The sequence below is a fragment of the Patagioenas fasciata genome, chromosome W (assembly GCF_037038585.1).
Source record: "Patagioenas fasciata isolate bPatFas1 chromosome W, bPatFas1.hap1, whole genome shotgun sequence".
NCBI lineage: Eukaryota > Metazoa > Chordata > Aves > Columbiformes > Columbidae > Patagioenas > Patagioenas fasciata.
In genome coordinates this window covers 12,447,365-12,460,704 of record NC_092559.1, presented here as the reverse complement: position 1 = coordinate 12,460,704, position 13,340 = coordinate 12,447,365, and positions in this window count along the sequence as shown.

Below are 13,340 nucleotides of genomic sequence, written 5' to 3'. Positions count from 1 at the left end.
GCCTGCCTGGACACATTCCTGTGCGACCTCACCTAGGCGTTCCTGCTCCAGCAGGGGGATTGGACTAGATGATCTTTTGAGGTCCCTTCCAATCCCAAACAGACAGACAGACAGACATACATACATACATACATACATACATATTCTGATTGACATTCCTGCAAAAGTCCATAGTGCATAAACTTGTTAATCAAAGTCTCTAACCCCACTTTGGCTTCCATGTTTATTGGATGTTGTTTTTCCTTACCGAATTGAAGTCCTGTTTCAGTTCTGTCTCAGTTCTGTTAGTGTAGTGTTGGCTTTACCAGGTACTTTAGCTGCCCATACTAGTGAAAATACAGTATCCAAAATTTCCTTGGAGATTTCTTGCTCACTTTGCTGTTCTGATTGCAGCAAGCAGATCTGTGCTTTCCAAGCATTTTCTTGTGGGATATGCAGCTGAACAGAGTTCTCAGAAAATGTTATTTGAGTTTAAAATTCTTAAGATTCTTCTCTCCCTGATAACCGTTCACTCCGGAGTCTGTATTTTAGAACTCCAGAGGCAAACTTTCAGGCGAGGTCTGATAACCGTATGCAGAGCAGACTTTCAGGAAACAAATTCTCAGAAAAAAAAAATTTAATGGAGTAGAATAGCAGGAGGACTGGCTCAAGCTGGGTACCTGCACAGAGGTTCCGACCTGAGCATAGAAAACCATAGACTTTTATATCTTTGCAAATCATTCGTACCATGATTCAGTCCAATAGCAATATTTCATTTTGAGGTCTTCTTGCTTCTCATTGGATCTTTTTCTCTGATTCCATGTCGGCCTTTATTTTGTTCAGCTTAGACATTATTTATGGTCCATAGCCTTGCAGGTACTGTTTTGTCTGAATAAATCCTTTCTTCTCAGCAAAGTGCAAAATAGGCCCTGTTTTGCAGATGTCTGTAATGTCTCCGTGTTAGCCTTGGATCGTCGTTTTTCCCATTAGTTCTGTTTTTCCAAGCAAAGTGCAAACTAGACCTTATCTTTCAAGTGTTCAGTGTAGTCTGTAGTTGCTTTTGGTAAATATGAGCAGAACTTTGAAATGGAGAAATAAACTTAACGACAGAGTCAGTTATACTGTTAAGCAGCATTCTTTTATTTTATCAGTGCTGGGGAACACTGGGGATCATCCTCCATAAGTGCTCCAAAGACTGGATGCTCTTGCATTGCTTATATTCACATAATTATTACATATGTATTACAATTTTTGAAAATTTTGACATACATCTATACTAAAAAATAACTGATGAAGTTAGTTATAATTGTTTAGTTTCTTACAATACATCTATTAATTATTATTTAAATATAAACTCTGCTTCTAATCAATGTATTACTTAATCTCCTGTCTCTCTCTTGTCATGCAGAAGGATCTAAAACTTGAAAAATATCCCCTCGTTTTGCAGATGGTCAGAAAGCATTTATCACGTCAATTGGTTAATGATGGGTACATCTTTTGTAACTTAATCACGGTATACATGAATTTGGCAGTTTCTCTTCAACTTTACAGCTTAAAATTTTAGCAAATCCAGCTTACCAAGTAACATAAAGAAAAGAGTATATTAAAAAACATACTACTTTATACCGCTAAATGATTCATTACATTTGGTGTGCATCTACTTAAACTAAATGATTAATACTGAACTTGAATTGGGCTCATCCACTGACCTGTGAGTAGTAAAACCATTGCCATACAGCTCACTTATTTAGCAGGGAGAGCTCAAAGTGGGCTCATCTAGGCTGTCATATTCATAGAATGAAGTGGTTGACTCGTAGTCAAATTGCATGCAGTAGGAAAAGTATGCAAAAGACTCACTGCGCTCACAAGTTACTGGCATTCAGTGTGCCATCCTGCTTCCTTGTGGGTCTCCTGGAAGGAGTTCTTGGCCTGGCTATGGCTCAGGCCCTTACCTCCTCTGGAGCCTGGACCAAACTGCTGCTGGTTTGGCTGAGGGGGGGTCGAGTGCATCTGCCACAATCATGCATATTCATTACATTTCCAGGAAATCCTTTACATATGCATTACATTTCTTGGAACCACTTCACATATGGTTTAGTGCTAGAGTTACGTTATTGTTGGACTCAGTGAACCTGAGGATCTCTTGCAAATGAAATGATTATATGATTCTATATGTAAATGTCCCCAGCACATGCGCAGTTCAATGAGTCAGGGGTCTTGCGAGAGTCCTGGGAGGAAGTAAGTCTTTCTCAGCCGCCCTGCTGTTTGACCTCAAGTCCTGGGCAGGCACAGTTCCTTTGTTATTTGGCTTGTAACCGCAAAGACAGTCTGAACTGGTCCTTGTGCTGGTCTCATCACCTTGTCTTCTAAGAGCAAGCGCATTGTGTCTTACCCTGTTTCCCCCAAAATAAGACCTACCCAGAAAATAAACGCTAGCATGATTTTTCAGGATTTTTGAGGATGCTTGAAATATAAGCCCTACGCCAAAAATAAGCCCTAGTTACAGTTCATTAAAAAATGTCAATTTAAATAGTGTCTAGGTAGCTATACATATAAAAAAGTAATAAGTTTTGGAGCAAAAATTAATATAAGACCCTGTCTTATTTTTGGGGAAACAGGGTAGCCTTCTCCTGCTTATCTTAATGAATACCATTCTTTTTACTTAATGCCTAGTAAGTGCCTAACACCTAACATATATGAACCTTAATTTTATTAAATTATTTTATTACTAATTTCAGATTTTTGGTATCACCATCATTCATCACTGCTGGGAGAGGGACAGAGATCAGGCCAACCCCTGTGGAGGGGTTTCTGTTAGATGGAGATTTGTTACTGAACCAGCCAGGAATTTCAAGGGCAGCTCAAAAGTTGAGAGCAGGACCTGCTGAGAGAGGCAGCTCTACAATAACAAGGCCTCAACGTGACGTAAATCAATGGACCTATCAGCGGTGAGACTCCAGTGCATGGACATTTCGTGAACATAGATGATATCCAATCAGTGAATGCATGATCGGAGCGTGGACGGGTGATCAGAGAATAGTTGCATATATAAGGAGGTTTGTTTCTGTAATAAATGGCTTTGCGTGATTCACATTGAATTGGAATGCTGAGTCCTTTATTCACTCCAACAAATGGTGACCCCGACGTGATACTCTGAACGGTGTATCACTACGATCGGGGAAAAGCCTGGAGTGGTCCAGCTGGAGGTGGATCAGCTGGACTGAGAACCGGGAGGAGGCGTACGGACATTCCGCAGACAAATTTGTCAAAGAAATCGCCGGAAAAGGTGAGCGGCTGGGGCAGGAGGAGGGAAGAGTGAAGCTCCTCCTGATATTCTCTCTGTGAGAGGACTTAAATATTAAGAAAGTAACATACATAGACTGTTAGTTTGGTGTAGAACTAACGGCTACCTGGGAGAAACCGAGAAGGCTTTTAAACTTGAACTTTGGGACGATATAGGGCAGAAATTATGGGATAAGGTCAGCAATGGAGATAAAGAAGCTAAATCATTAGTAACTACATCGAAGTTTATAATTACCACCTTAAAAGATCTTAAGGTTGAATGGTCTGCTGCTGCTGGAATTTTTGTAGCGTTGCAGCCTGATAAGAATCCTGAAAGTCGCTGTGAAGTTTACCCGGTTCATGTCTTTGATACCGTCCCTATTCCATCCCCTACTGTGCTTTTGGCATCCCCTATAGCTCAGCAGTCCAGGGCAGGGGGGAGGAAAAATGCCGAGCAGGTGGTCTCCTACACTATTACCCAACCCTGATGAGAATAGCAAGTCCAAAGGATTGGAGTCAGACAACTTTGCCCAAAGAACCTGTGAAAGGTGAGAATGCTAAAGTTGTAAACAAGTGTACTATCAATCCTTTTACCAATTTGTATCTGCCTTTATTGTCTTTTAACCCTCCAACTTCCACGAGAGAGCAGAAGGAGTTGCCGGATAAGAACTGGGCAAAAGAACTGTGTGGAAGATTAGATCAGCTAATAGCGAGTGAATCCAGCAGTCGGCAATGCGGTCATGGTGATCGTGATGGGAAAGGGGATGTGCCTGGGGACTCAGGTTTTACGAATAATTATGATTCTAGAAACTACTGGCGAGAATGTGCACTCTTCCGAACCCCCCTGTTAGTAATGATTCTACAGCACCATTCAAGTCCGCGTTATCTGATGACTTGGATGAAGATGAGGGTTTGCAGCATTTTTTTTTTTTGAAAAGTTAACAGGAAAAAGAGTATGTGTACATGTTTCCCCGAGATCAGATAAAAACCATGAAAGACTAAAGCAAAATTAGACCTATGTAATGTAACAGCTATAGATCATTTAGGATGGAACGATGGGGATTCGTTGAAAGGGGCGGGTATCCCCCAACTCTTGGAAGAGACACTAATTGACACATCACAATAACAGGCGTGATTAGTTTCTGAAATCCTGAGGCAGTCAGCAGACCTCGCATATCAAGCTATGACAGAGGTGCCTGAAACCAACAAAGCAGCCAAATTATTTACAGATATTAATCAGGGTCCCAATGAGAATTACATGCAATTTATTGACCACCTTCAAGATGTCATCAATAAGCAGGTTGAAAACTTAGAAGCTAAGGAAGCACTGGCCTTGAAATTAGCAGTAGAGAATACTAATGTTTGCTATCAACATGTTATTTGCGAGTTTTACAGTACATATTACATGCTTCTGTGTATTGCCTCTCTGAAAATCAAGCAGCTTGTCAGGAATGTGAGTTAATTGTTTTGTGCCGTAAAACCTTCTCCCCATTTTTCCGACTCACGCTGCAAGCAGCCCTGTGTTTCCCTCCCTCCCTCCCTCTTCTCAAGGTCTTTACTTACAAGATGGGGTCAGAAATTACTGTTTTCAGTTGTGTTCCTAAGAAATCGGTATTGGGAGGTGTTTTACAACATAGGAAAGCACTTGGAAATAGGAGAAAATAGGATCTTGTTAAGTATTGAAATTAGTGTTAACTGCTGTGTAAGTTAGATGAATGGGAAAAGCGCCCAGAGAATAGAATCTTGAAGTAAAACTCTGTGTTGCAATTAATGTTGTTTTTAAGGCGAGAAGAGCAGGACAAAAAAAAACTCTACAAGAGATCATTAAATCATTTCAGACAGTTTTACAGGCGGAGCGATTTGAACTTCAACAAGCTGAGAGAGAATTAACTGACAACACACAGGTCACAGTAAACTTGTTAAAGTCTGCAAGATGATTTCCTTATTAACCTGTTTTCTTTGTGGGTATCTGTTTAACCATGATGCAGTTTTGGTAGGTCTTTGTTATATGGTACGATGAGTTCACAAACTGTTAAATCATGAGAATCTGTTGACTCAAAATGTGCGTTTTGTGATAATACAGAAGACCATGAGTAATTTAGTTCTTTACTGAGTGAATGTGATGGTAAAATTTTCGTGTGTAGCAACTGTTATTTTTCTTTCTAGCATGCTAGCTTTATTCCAGTATCCAGACTTGCACAACTCTATGATAGGCTGTGTCTCATCTCGATGTGCTTGATTTGGCTCTTTTGTATGCGCACCATGTAAAGAATCCTGGTTTTGGGATAACAGTTGTAGCGTACCAGATGAGACACTAATAAAAGCCTTGCCCAGTCCAGCTTGCTGCGGCGGCGGGGGAGCGGGTGCCAATTGGGCGCCAGCGTGCACTGCCCTGTTTTGTCAGGGAGACCCAGAGGTACCTCCATCTGGCTGAGTAGTAAGCAGTTCTGTCGAGGGTTTAGATTGCAGGGTGACAACAAAAACCCTGGCAGATGTATTGTTAACCTCCTCTCCCCCCCACTTCCCCCTTTTGCCCCTCCCTCTCCCCCCTTCCCACTAAGGACAGGCGATCGGGAGGGAAAGAAGGACAGAGAGAAGAGAGTTGGAAAAATTAAAGATGTTTTACTAATGCTACTAATAAGAATAGAGAAAATAATACAAAATATACAAAACCAATCTTGTAAGTCTCAGCAACTGCAGAGCCAGCACCCAAAGTCCTGGATTAGACTCTGTAGCCAACCGGAGCTGGATTCAGTCTCTCACTAGGTCTCAGTTCGCAGGGACGACTAGCAAGGTCCTCTCCTAATGTCAACCATAAGCAGAAGGGAAAAGGAAAAGGGTGAGATCCTTGTGATCTCCCACTTTTATATGAAGTATTCACGTGAATGGAATGTTATACACCACTGGTCAGTCTCTGGGTCACCAGTTTCTCGTTGCCCCTCTCACGAGATGTCCATCCGTGCTTATCAATAAGTTTGCATTCAGTTGCTAGGTTTACCAAAACATGTGTCTGGTTCTCCAGGAAAATGCAGCTAATATGAAGGCTTTAGCTGACAGGCAAAATTCACTAAAAGAGAAACTTGTTTTTCAACAAAACCAGGACAAGTTCAAAGGTGCAATGCAAAAATTGAGATATTGTCTTGAATTAGTGTAACTGTGATCCATCTGCATATTTGAACTTGGTATTTGGTTTTTATATCTGAGCTCAGTATTTTAATTTGCAGATATATATATATTTAGTACCAAAATAATTTTATTTGGGGAGATAATTACAAAATGGGAACCGATTCTGCTACTCAAGTACTACCTTGCTCCCCCTTAGGATGTATCCTTACAAATTAGAGTAATTGCTTATGTTGTTACCTAATAATTTTGAGACCAGAAAAGAATTTAAGTTGTTAAACTTTGATTCGCATTGAATTTATGCATTTGTTGGAGGTATGGGAACTAAAACTAAATGCTATGATAGATGTGAATTTGGAAGAGGTTGTATTTAAAAGTTGCTAGAATATGGACTGATTTGGATCTAGGAAAACAGAATAATGGATTTGTGTTTATTATACTGTTTTTTGACATCTGTAAATTGTAAAAGGTAAATGGAGCTAAGTAATGTAACTATTGCTGAGCTACTCGGAATTGCATATAAAGTGTATTATGGTTGGAATGAAATGGGAAAACAAAAAAAGCAAAATATCCCAGGTCTGTGTCAAGTTGCAAGATAAACTCAGCTCATTGTAACTGAGGATTTTGCCAGGGCCTCCTACTTCGTACCAGCAATTATGCCAGCTGCGTGGCCTTGGTACATCTGAACTGCAGCAAGAAGAGAGAGAAAAAAAAAAAAAAAATTGGAAAAACCTGGCTGCCCACTTTCAAGGCGGTGAAAGGGGGGTTTTCTCTCCCCCCCACTGCAGCGATGTAATACTGAATGGAGCAGTCTGGGGGTGAAATTTAAAGGCATCCCTAGCAGATCTGTAGTTCTAATGAAACTGGGAAATTAAACCAAAAATTTGTTAATAGACTTATTCTGTGGTAACTAATTGTGAAAGACTTCTTCGTAAATTCACCATGATAGTTTTTGAGATTGTGGGAAAGAAAGAAAGAAAGACCTTTTTTTTTTTTTTTGAGACCAATGGAATGCCAAATTTGAAACAAAGTTTTACCATATGAATTCTTGTAGCTGCCAGAAAGCCCTGTACATCTCTTGGGTCAAGATTTGTTAAGTAAATTGTAAGTTCAAATAACATTTTCTGAGAATTCTGTTTAGTTGCATGGCCCACAAGAAGCTACTTGGATGGTGAAGATATGCTTGCTGCAAGTGAGACATGTCCAAGGAAATTTGGAATGCTGTATTTCCACTAGTATTAACAGCCAATGTTTTGATAAAGAAAACACTACACTGATAGAACTGAAACAGGACTTCAATCCGGTAAGGGAAAACAATATCCAATAAATATGACAACCAAAATGGAATTAGAGACTTTGATGAATAAATTTCTGACAACCTTAGAAGCTAACTGCATTCGATTGGACTTGCAGATTTGTCTAAGAAACAACCTGTGGCTATTATGGGACAGTATGATGAGATTGCTAACAGACTGATAGATCAATTGTCACTCTGATCAAGAAAATGCAGGGAATGAATTTAAGTCTTAATAGGCCATGATCCTTTTATTATATACGTACCATTTGTGAAATTTAATTCTGATTTTTTTTATTTGTAATCTATGTCCTTGTAAATTGAACTAGCTGGTTTTCTTAACAGCACAGCTGTTGGCATTCATAAATGTAAATTGCTGCAGAACCTTCAAGTCTTTAACATCAGGTCACAGGCCATACTTGGTTTTGGTCTGATCCTACATACTTGCAAAGTTTTTGTTGATGGTTTTGAGAAGTCTCATAAAGCTGTAGTGGTCTGGCATGAAGATAAAAATTGGCATTATTCTGTAAAAATTATTGAAGGTTCAACCCAATTAGCAGAACTTGGCACAGCTTTAAATTACTTAGAGCTTTTTAAGGAGGAACCTCTATATTTGATTTGTGATTTTGAGTACGTAGTCAAGGTCCAACGCATGTATCTGATTCCGAAGCTGTTTGCTTGTTTATTTAAAAACAAACAAACAAAAAACAAACAAACAAACAAAACAAAAAAAAAAAGGGGGGGGGGAGGAGAAGTAGGGGAAACACCACCACAGGGCCAGTTGTCGGAGTCATTGTATGTGATGAAATAATTTGCAAGTATGACCCAAGGCCATGGTAGGTCAGAGGGAACCTACATTGGTTGTGGTCAGGTTGCTGGTCAATGGAGAGGGCCACATCGATTGAAGGCCTGGGGAGGGGGTTGTGTTTGTGGCATTGCAGGGCGGGGATCGGGGTGGATTCCTGCGAGGTGGGTCGGGCCGTGGCTGAGTGGAGATGGCAAGGATTCGGTGAATGCGAATGGACAGGAGGGAGATAAGTTGTGAGGACTGTTTCAGATGTAGACCATGAATCCTGGTTCGGTGTTGTGGATGCTCACAGACCTGGTGATCTAGAAGCCTATTAGCAAGCTCGTGGTGTGCCTTCTGTGGAGAATGACAATTTGAACAAACAGCAGGAGAGTCAAAAAGGCAATATTACGCTTAGATAGTCAATGCACTCTTTCTCACTGATCTAGCAGCTGGTAAAACCTTAGGAGACATATCAAAGTTAAGCTATTGGTCTTTTAAATAGGTTAATCTAACTTCTGAAGTACTAACTCAATTAATAATAGATGTTGATGGTATTGGACATGTTGCTCTACAAAATCACGCAGTTATAGGTTTTCTGCTTTTAACATCAGGATTCTGGTTGTGCTGTATTAACTTGTTTGATTATTCTGGATCTATTAATAAGTGCTTTAGACAAAGTAGAACAGTACATTAATAAGATTGCCGTAGTAAAATTAAGGTTTGACACATAGCTTAAATGTTTTGGAATAAGTGGGTAGTTGTTTGATCTTATTAAATAAGGCTTAGTTGCATTATATGTAACTGTGATTGTTGTGTTAATCATGTGCTGTATATTGCAGTGTATTTCAAAGATGATTCAGCGCGCTGTAAATGGGGTCTGGCTGGTTCAAGAACAAAAAGAGGGGAATTGTGGAGGGGTTTCTGTTAGATGGAGATTTGTTACTGAACCAGCCAGGAATTTCAAGGCCAACTCAAAAGCTGAGAGCAGGACCTGCCGTGGGAGAGAAGCAGCTCTACAATAACAAGACCTCAATGTGATGTAAATCAACGGACCTATGAGCAGTGAGACTCCAGCGTGTGGACAGCTCATGAACATAGATGATATCCAATTAGTGAATGCATGATTGGAGCGTGGACGCATGATCAGAGAATAGTTGCATATATAAGGAGGCTTGTTTCTGTAATAAATGGCTTTGCGTGATTCACGTTGAATTGGAATGCTGAGTCCTTTATTCACTCCAACAAACCCCCACAGCTCTGCTCCTGCGGGACCACCAGTGAGGGTCCTATCCCACAGCATGGCAGAGTAGTGGAGGGGACACCAACTCACTGAGGCAGTAGCCATTGGCCAGCCCCTCCGCTTGTACCATGCATGCCACCAACAACCAGCAATTGCCCAAGGAGCTGGGGGGAGAGAGCAGGAGGGTCAGCACCGTGCATCTCCTCCACGTCCCAGAGACAACTCTGGACTCACCTCGGCATCCTGGGTATCCATTCAACTGATCCGGGAGATGGGGTGCTTGGGGATCACCAGGAAGTGGACGGGGTTTTGAGGAGCCACGTCGCAGAAGACCAGGCACTGCTGGGGGGAGCAGGGTGAGCCCCGCACCCATGGGTGTTGCCCACCCCCCCCCTCTCCCCCGTACAGACACGTGCTCTGCTGTCCTGGTTATCTTGTCGACTTCATAGAGCAAGGGTGTCAAACTCATTTTCACCGGGGACTCCTACAGGAGTACATCTATACAGTCCTAAAATTACATTCGGCCCTTTGTAGGCAACCGCAAGGCTGATGTGGTCCCCAGTGAAAATGAGTTTGACACCCCTGTCATAGAGGATTCTGGCAGGCATGCTGCTGCCTGCTGCGCCTTGCCCACCTCCTCGTCCTGCCCGCTGGGCACCGCTAAGCACCACTGAGGCGGAGGGGCACGCGGGCCTTACGACCTCCCCCCATAGGGATGTGGACCCTGTGGCCTAGGGTGGTGGGGGAATGCGGGAGGCACAGGGAGATACACAGGCCAGGGTGATGTGGGGTGCAGTAGGCACATGGGGGCGATTTACATGGAGGTGATATGCATGGGAGTTATGGGGGATGCACGTGGAGGTGAGGGTGGACACACACGGGTGCTCAGAGGCCCAGTGCAGTGCCGTGTGGGTGCTCACTGCAGGGCTCATGCCCGCCGCAGACCTTGCCCCGAGGTGAGAGCAGCGGCGAGTGAGACACAGGGCAAAGGCACGACCAAACCCCCGGCTTCCCTGCACGCAGAGTCCCCCGCATCGCCCAGCCACGCGCCTGCCCACCTCACCACCTATTCGCCTCTGTCACTCCCATGCCTGGACCCTCGGCGCCTTAAAGGGTCCGCACGCCCCCAGGGTCGACACCTCTGAGCACTATGTAGGCATCACCTACGCACCGGCCCGCTGAACCTCTGCCGGAGAGGAACTCGCCGAGCTCGAGTTCCCACTCGACCCTCCCCGCCGCCAGTGCCCCCTCAAAGACCCTGGGGCGAAGGCTGGGCCAGACGGGGTTTATTGGGTGCTTCAGAAGCCCATGCAGGGACGTTTGTGGCGGGGCTGGGAAGCGGAGAAGAGCTGACTCTGGGAGGAGAGGATGGAGAGCTGGCTAGCCTGGCTGCCGGGGGGGGTGAAATTCGGCCCCCACTACCAGGTAGTCCCGCAGTGCCTTCTGCCGCTCAGCGCAGGCTCTGGGAGGAGAACAGAGCTTCGTCGGGTGCCAGCAATGCCGGGGGACTGCCTCGCCCCGCGCCCGCGGAGAACCTTCCCGGGAGAACATGGGGTCTGGCCGGGGAAGAGCGGCGGTGACAGCTCAGCTCCAACAACTCGGACTGGTGGGTGAGGGAGGGGGTGAAGCTGGCTGAAAGGCTGTGACGACCCCGGGCTTGCTTCTGCTGCCTCTCCTGCAGCGCCCACTGCCTCTGAGCCAGGTTGAAGCTCGTCTTTTCTTCCCACCACTGCCTCCAGTCCCTGAACCAGGCTGCCGTCAGACAGGTGCTCAGGGGGACCGGACCCCCTGCCAGCTCCGGGGTCTGTGGCAGGGCTGGGGGCTCCCAGCACTGGATGCAACCCCCTTCCTGCACGGTCTGGCGCAGCCGCTAGCATGCCTGCCTGTGCAGGGTGCTGGAGATCACTGGCACCCCCAGAGGTGCCTGAGGACTGGAGGAAAGCAAATGTCACTCCAGTCTTCAAAAAGGGCAAGAAGGAGGACCCGGGGAACTATAGACCGGTCAGCCTCACCTCCATCCCTGGAAAGGCGATGGAACAACTTATCCTTGGTGCCATCTCAAGGCATATAGAGGATAGAGGGTCATAAGGGGCAGTCAACATGGCTTCACCAAGGGGAAGTCATGCTTAACCAACCTCATAGCCTTTTATGAGGACATAATGAGATGGATAGATGATGGCAGAGCAGTGGATGTGGTCTACCTTGACTTCAGTAAAGCCTTTGACACAGTCTCTCACAGCATCCTCACAGCTAAACTGAGGAAGTGTGATCTGGACAATCAGGTAGTGAGGTGGACTGTGAACTGGCTGAAGGAAAGAAGCCAGAGAGTTGTGGCCAATGGGGCGGAGTCTAGTTGGAGGCCAGTATCTAGTGGAGTACCTCAAGGGTTAATACTGGGGCCTGTATTATTCAATATATGCATCAACGACTTGGATGAAGGAATAGAGTGCACTGTCAGCAAATTTGCTGATGACACTAAACTGGGAGGAGTGGTTGACACGCCAGAAGGCTGTGCTGCCATCCAGCGAGACCTGAACAGTCTGGAGAGTTGGGCAGGAAAAAATTTAATGAAATATAACAAGGGCAAGTGTAGAGTCTTGCATCTGGGCAGGAACAACCCCAGGTTCCAGTATAAGTTGGGAAACGACCTGTTAGAGAGCAGTGTAGGGAAAAGGGACCTGGGGGTCCTGGTGGACAGCAGGATGATCATAAGCCAGCACTGTGCCCTTGTGGCCAGGAAGGCCAATGGCATCCTGGGGTGTATTAGAAGGGGTGTGGTTAGTAGATCGAGAGAGGTTCTCCTCCCCCTCTACTCTGCCCTGGTGAGACCACATGTGGAATATTGTGTCCAGTTCTGGAGTCCTCAGTTCAAGAAGGACAGGGAACTGCTTGAGAGAGTCCAGCGCAGAGCCACAAAGATGTTTAAGGGAGTGGAGCATCTCCCTTATGAGGAAAGGCTGAGGGAGCTGGGTCTCTCTAGCTTAGAGAAGAGAAGAGAAGAGAAGAGAAGAGAAGAGAAGAGAAGAGAAGAGAAGAGAAGAGAAGAGAAGAGAAGAGAAGAGAAGAGAAGAGAAGAGAAGAGAAGAGAAGAGAAGAGAAGAGAAGAGAAGAGAAGAGAGACTGAAGGGTGACCTCATTAATGTTTATAAATATGTAAAGGGTGAGTGTCATGAGGATGGAGCCAGGCTCTTCTCGATGACAATCAATGATAGGACAAGGGGCAGTGGGTACAAACTGGAACACAGGAGGTTCCACTCAAATATGAGAAGGAATTTTTTCACCGTGAAGGTGACAGAGCACTGGAACAGGCTGCCCAGGGAAGTTGTAGAGTCTCCTTCTCTGGAGACATTCAAGACCTGTCTGGATGCCTTCCTGTGTATCCTCATCTAGGTGTTCCTGCTCTGGCAGGGAGATTGAACTAGATGATCTTTCGAGGTCTCTTTCAGTCCCTAACATTCTGTGATTCTGTGAGTCTGTGATTCTCTTTCTGGGTGAAGAGATGCTTCTGGCTGAATGTGGGAGACCGGATGTGCCAGGGGGCTCCCTGCAGCTTTTGATAAGCACCTGCAGCCAGCAGCAGTACCGCAGGGACACAGCTGGGCAAAGCCAGTGCAGGCTGGGGGCTGGCACAG